Below are 6,000 nucleotides of genomic sequence, written 5' to 3'. Positions count from 1 at the left end.
CCTTCATGGCATGCAAGGAAATGCTCAACAGTGCATGAGTAAACATCGTCTTCATCATAAGGTAACATGCTGATGGTTTCGAGGTTGATGCATTTGATCAACGTGTCATTAAACTTGAAGGTGCCCCTTGTGTAATCTAGGTTTAGTGCATCAACTGGGTTTGTGCACCTAACAATCAGTTGAGCATGCCGTGTGCTGTTTACGACATAATTGATAGGAGCAGTAGTCAAAGCTTTGACTGTGTGGAGTGCATGGAAAATTGCCTCAGGTGATGAAGAGAAACAGACACAAACCAAGAGGACACCAATTACTGGGCCAGGCTGTAGACTAAGGTAATCCATAACTAAACGAGAAACCATGGGGTTCCTAGATTCTTCGTTGTTGTCCATAGCTCTATTTTCTGTCTAAGAAAATTAGTTAGTTTTACTGTGAAAACAAAAAACAACTAATCTGAATATACAGAAGGAAAAAAAGCTAGCTCAAATCTATTATTGCATATAGCATATATGTAAGCTGCATGTTCCATTTTGTGTCCTACACTTTATGATGTTACATGCACCAAAAAACTCAAAACGTAGGAAAAAAAGATGGTAGAGAGTCGGAGCTACAAGGTCGACGTGATGCAATAAACACTGCATGTAAGATGATAAAAATCTATAGTTACCTTACATGCCACTAAAAGCAGCCAAAAAAGAAATTTAAGTAAAGATATCTCATGTAATATACTACATCGAGGTCTGGAAGTAATATACTGACCAGATTCAGTTACATGCACCTAGCAAAAAAAAATAGAAAAATCCCTTTCCCCCATATCTGTAGCTGCTGTACATGATTCAGTAATATACTGACCAGATTCAGTTACATGCATCTTAGCAAAAAATATGTTACAAGCACTTACACAGCTACAGCTGCTATCAATGAACACAAACATATCATTTTTCAGTTACATGCCCCCCCCCCAGGTATAGCTATCATGTGACATGCAGTAATGCATATACTTATATCATGGTTTGTGTGACCTAGTTACATGGTTTGTGTACCATGTGCTACATGCTTTGTGCCACCTGAAAACAACTGATAACCAATTTTTCAGGGACTAAACTAGACTTAGCATTTGATTTTGATAACCCATGTGCTACACTGTTACATTTTCATTCCCACATACATAGCACTGCATGCAAAACCCATGGGTGCATGTAACCACTACATAGGAAATAGCAATACCATTAGAATGTAACACTGTTTGCATAAAAAAAAAAGGATCCACACACATCAGCTATGAGCCTGACCATGGATATGTTGCTACAACTAAAATCAGTAGTTGCGGAGGGGAGATCCTCGAAAAATAACTTAGATCCGTGAATGCTTCAACAGATCCTAACATATGCTGAACGAAAATCGCCATCACTTACCAGGAACAGCTCGGGCGCCAAATTAGATGTAGCAGCAAACAGAGAAAAGCCGAAAAATCCCCCGAATCCCTGCCAGAACATACGAAGGATGTAACCACAGAGAGCAAAACCAGATGCGGGTGCTGCGCTCGAAGGAGGAGAGGGCGCAAACCATACCTCACCGTCGACGAGCGATGCAGACCTTCCCCCCGCCGAGCGGATGGAAATGCAGCTCCGACGACGAAATCAGCCGCCAGCCGACATGGTGTACACCCGCCGCGGCCAGGATCTCCTACTCTACGGCGAGAATCGCGGGGGAGCGGCGGCGATTTGGCCGGCGATTTGGCGAAGCTCCGGGAGAGATTTGGGCGAAGAGCGAAATGGATGACGCCGACCGCACGAGTCCCGAAATTTGAACCGCCTGGGAAATTACTACGCGCACCAAAAAAGCGGCGGACGTTACGACCAGGTGGTGGCCCCCCGCGCGGGACGACGCGCGATCGTCCGATCTCATCCAACGGCGCGGATGCATGACCTCGGCGTACGACCAGAACGAAGTCGACTAAGAGATAGAATTTGCGAACAGAAAATACAGAGGTAGCACACGAATAACAGCGAGGAGACAGAGTGAAGGCCGCAGCCTTGTGCTGTGCTGGGCGGCTGACGCGGACGGTGAAGACGAAGGAAGTTAGTTTGCGGCCGGAGCACGTGGCCTACTGCGATTTACACAAAAATAACCTTTTTCTGAAATTATAGCACAGACTGATTCTCCGGCCAAACTATTTCACCATCTAATCCTTTTGTGTGGTGCCCCTCACGCCGGCACCTCACAGTGTGGCACCCGTGCGTGCGGCGCCACTCTCCCAGCCGACGTGGCATCCTCGGCGCTGAGTTGTGCGCACCCGACGTGGCAGGATGTGTGGCGCCGCTCCCATCGGCGCCACACGGTGAAACTATGGCGCCGCTCGGAAGGGCGCCACACATCCACTTATGTGTGGCGCCCGCGCCCGCCCCCAGCCCGACCCAGCCTTCTTCTCTTTCTCTGCTTCGCATCAAGAACAGGAGGCAGCTGGAGGTTCCTCCTCCTCCCCCCTCTCCCCCCACCAAATCCACCACCAGTTCATCAGATCTGTCCGTCCAATCTCTTCCCAATCCCTTTCTAAAGGTATTCTCCCTCGACCCCCTTCGTTTCATCCATGTTTTTTCTCGGATTTAATTCAAATTAGACATGGAACCCTAGATATGAAAATCCATATTCTCATGTCGTAGATTTGTTGAAACCCTAGACATCAAATTTCAATGAATGTGTATGTGTAGGAACCCTAGATATGTATGTATCCATATTCTTATGCAAATGCATTCAAATGTGTTACATATGCCTATTATTTGTGATGGAATAACTCATATTTGTTAGGAATGGCTCATAATATGGTGTTTTATCCCTAGATATGAATGTATATGTATGTATATGATGTATGTGATGGCTTATTTGGATATATGCTCATGTATGTGTTGCTCATATTTGTTAGGAATGGCTCATAACATGGTGTTTTATGTAAACATGTAGGATGGTGTATCTCATAGATCAAGAGTATGACAGGGATCACCGGGCTTTTCATATGATGGAGAGGAGAACGGATCTTTACCCTTTAAAGATTCGTTACCATGGCACAGTAGATATGGCGTATGAAGAGAGGTACACGGAGTTCATCCAGCCTACCGGTCTTCTCCCGTTCATATCGCTTGTAAGCCGTGGGGGCCGAACATGAATGCCGCGACACTCACCGCCCTTGTCGACCGGTGGAGGCCGGAGACGCACACCTTCCACTTGAGGGCCGACGAGATGACCCCTACTCTTCAGGATGTTTCCATGATACTTGGACTTCCTATTCAGGGCGACCCACTGTGTATGAACACAACTTCTGATGGGTGGCGCCAACAGATGGAGAACCTTATTGGCATGGCTCCTCCGCCGCCAGAAGATCCAAAGGAGAGAACTCCCGCCGGCGCATCTTTCTCTTGGATCAGGACTAACTTTGGAGAATGCCCTGAAGGGGCCAACGAGGACACTATCAGGACGTACACCTGTGTGTACTTGTGGTACATGATGTCGAGAAATCTCTTTCTTCACAGTGGTGGGAAGCTGGCCCATTGGTGTTGGCTCAAGGCGCTTACGGTGTTGGAGCACCTGTGGAGTTGGGAAACAGCGGCACTTGCCTACCTCTACTGGCAGGTGATGATTTGATGTATTTACTATTCTTCTATAGTAGTGTGCTAGACAAAGTACTAACCTAATGTCTTATTTTGGCAGTTGGACGAAGCTTGTCGCAGGACTGGAAAGGGCGGTATTGGTGGATGCTTGCTCCTACTTTCCATATGGAGCTGGGACCGCCTATCAGTTGGGCGGCCCAGGATACTCGACGAGAGGCCATGGCCTCATCACCGGAACAACCTTGATCGGGAGCTGACTTGGGCATATCTTTGGGACAATGTCTCGGAGATGACGAGCGATCCAAAGATCATGTACATGCACTACACTGAGGAGTTGGACACTCTTATCGCTGAGCAGGTAACCGATTTTAATCGATCACTCCTTTGCAATCCGAGTTCATAAATTCTAATGGCATGCTGTAAATTCTGAAATATTTGTATGCTGCAGGTGGATTGGGAGCCATATGGTACCTACTACCATATTGGCGCGGGGATGCCTGACCTCAACCCCAAGTTCCTTGAGGAGGCGCAGTTCTGGCGTATGCGCTGCCCACTATATGCATGTGGCTTGTTGAATACCACCAGCCGCACATAGTGATGAGACAGTTCGAACTGTATCAGGAGTGCCCACCTGAGTGGCAAGACACGGACCGCACGCTCCATAGGTAAACTTCTTGAATCATGCGATGGAAGCTTCTTGATTGAAGAGGTAGAATCTAACTTCTTGATTCTTGCAGACTTGATAGGCAGCGGCAGAGGAAGATCACAAATTAGCCTGTCCATCATAGAGGCCACGTCACAACGTTCCAACACTGTTTGGAAGCGATACAGAATGCTTGTCATGTGGAGATTGTGCCTCACGACTTGGCCGCTTTCAACAACTATCTACAATGGTTTCATCAAAGCACGCGTATCGAGTTAGTGAACCCCGCTTATGTTGACGACATCTTGGACGACCCCATCGAGTTCGATGAGGTTGCGCAAAGCCAACATGACATCTATGCTCGCAAAGGGAGATCGACTTCTATTGCTTCCGAGCTGAACTTCATGGTAATGTATTCTCTCATTAGCTAGTACATCATCTATATTGGCATGTGCTCTTATAAATTGTGTATAATAAGTTTGTCACAGCGGTCCGAGATCCAAAAAACAGCTGAGGAGTGCGAGGTTGTTTGGGATCAGAGACATAGAGATGAAAAGTCTGTCGGACCGTTGCGGCATTTCATTAAGGGACGATCACCAACTTTGAATGTAAACTATTATGTTCGGGTGGCTTTGTAACCATGACTTTCATGACGCAGAACACTGCACGAAAGATGCGGCGGTTAGCCAACTTGCTAGGTTGCCGCGACCACGAAATTGCTACATCCTCTTCTGAAGAGGCGGAGGTATGGACTATTTTGTTGCTGTCAAACATGTGCTTACTAATTTCAACTTTTCTAATCTCATGTGTTTATGTTTGTGAAGATTCCTGACAACGACACCATTCTGAGTCAAAGCATTAGTCGCGGCAAGAAGCAAGCCACACGGTCAGCTTACCAGTTGAAGCCAAGGGGCAAGGCTCCAAACCGATACACTCCGGACGATTATGTCAACCGAGGAAAGAAGATTGTGATTGAGAAGGATGAGGCACCGCCGTGGAGATCATCTTTGAGGAGGATGATGAACGATGAGCCGTTATCTTCAGAAGAGGAGGAGCAGCAGGAGCAGGAGGAGCAAGAGCCACGGCAGCGGACGAAAAGGATGGCCATCCGGAAGCAGCCCGTGAGGACGTCACGTCGAGGAGGATATTAGGATTTGCTACGTGTTGTTGTGAACTCTATCTTCATACGTTGTGTTGTGAACCATATGTCATTTCGAACCATGTATTTATTGCTACGTGTTGTTTGAATCTATGTGCTACGATATGAGCTATGGTGTGTGCTATGTGTATGTTCTATGTGTATGAAATTGCTATTGTTGTGTTGAAAACTGTTTACATAAGGCAAGAATTTTCATGTTTTTCAACGTGTGGCGCCCCTCACGCCGGCACCACATTGCACCGTGTGGCGCCCATTGCATCGGCGCCACATATGTTGATTATATGTCGAAAACATCCAGGGGCTTCGGACGCTTGTTCCTTAGCTGTTTTGGCGAGGCTTGGCGCCCGTGGCATCGGCGCCACACAAACAACCTCGCCAAAACGACTAAGTCCCAGGCAATTTGTCTTACAGTATGTAGTGCATGTGTGGCGCCGATGGGAGCAGCGCCACACATCCTGCCACGTCAGATCGGCGCACACCTCAGCGTCGAGGACGCCACGTCGGCTGGGAGAGTGGCACCGCACGCACGGGCGCCACACAGTGAGGTGTGGCGCCGATATGAGAGGCGCCACACAAAAGGTTAGATGAGTGAAATA

This window comes from Lolium perenne, chromosome 3, assembly GCF_019359855.2.
Source record: "Lolium perenne isolate Kyuss_39 chromosome 3, Kyuss_2.0, whole genome shotgun sequence".
Lineage (NCBI taxonomy): Eukaryota > Viridiplantae > Streptophyta > Magnoliopsida > Poales > Poaceae > Lolium > Lolium perenne.
The sequence above is the reverse complement of the archived record's forward strand: the minus strand, read 5'-3'. Positions refer to the sequence as shown.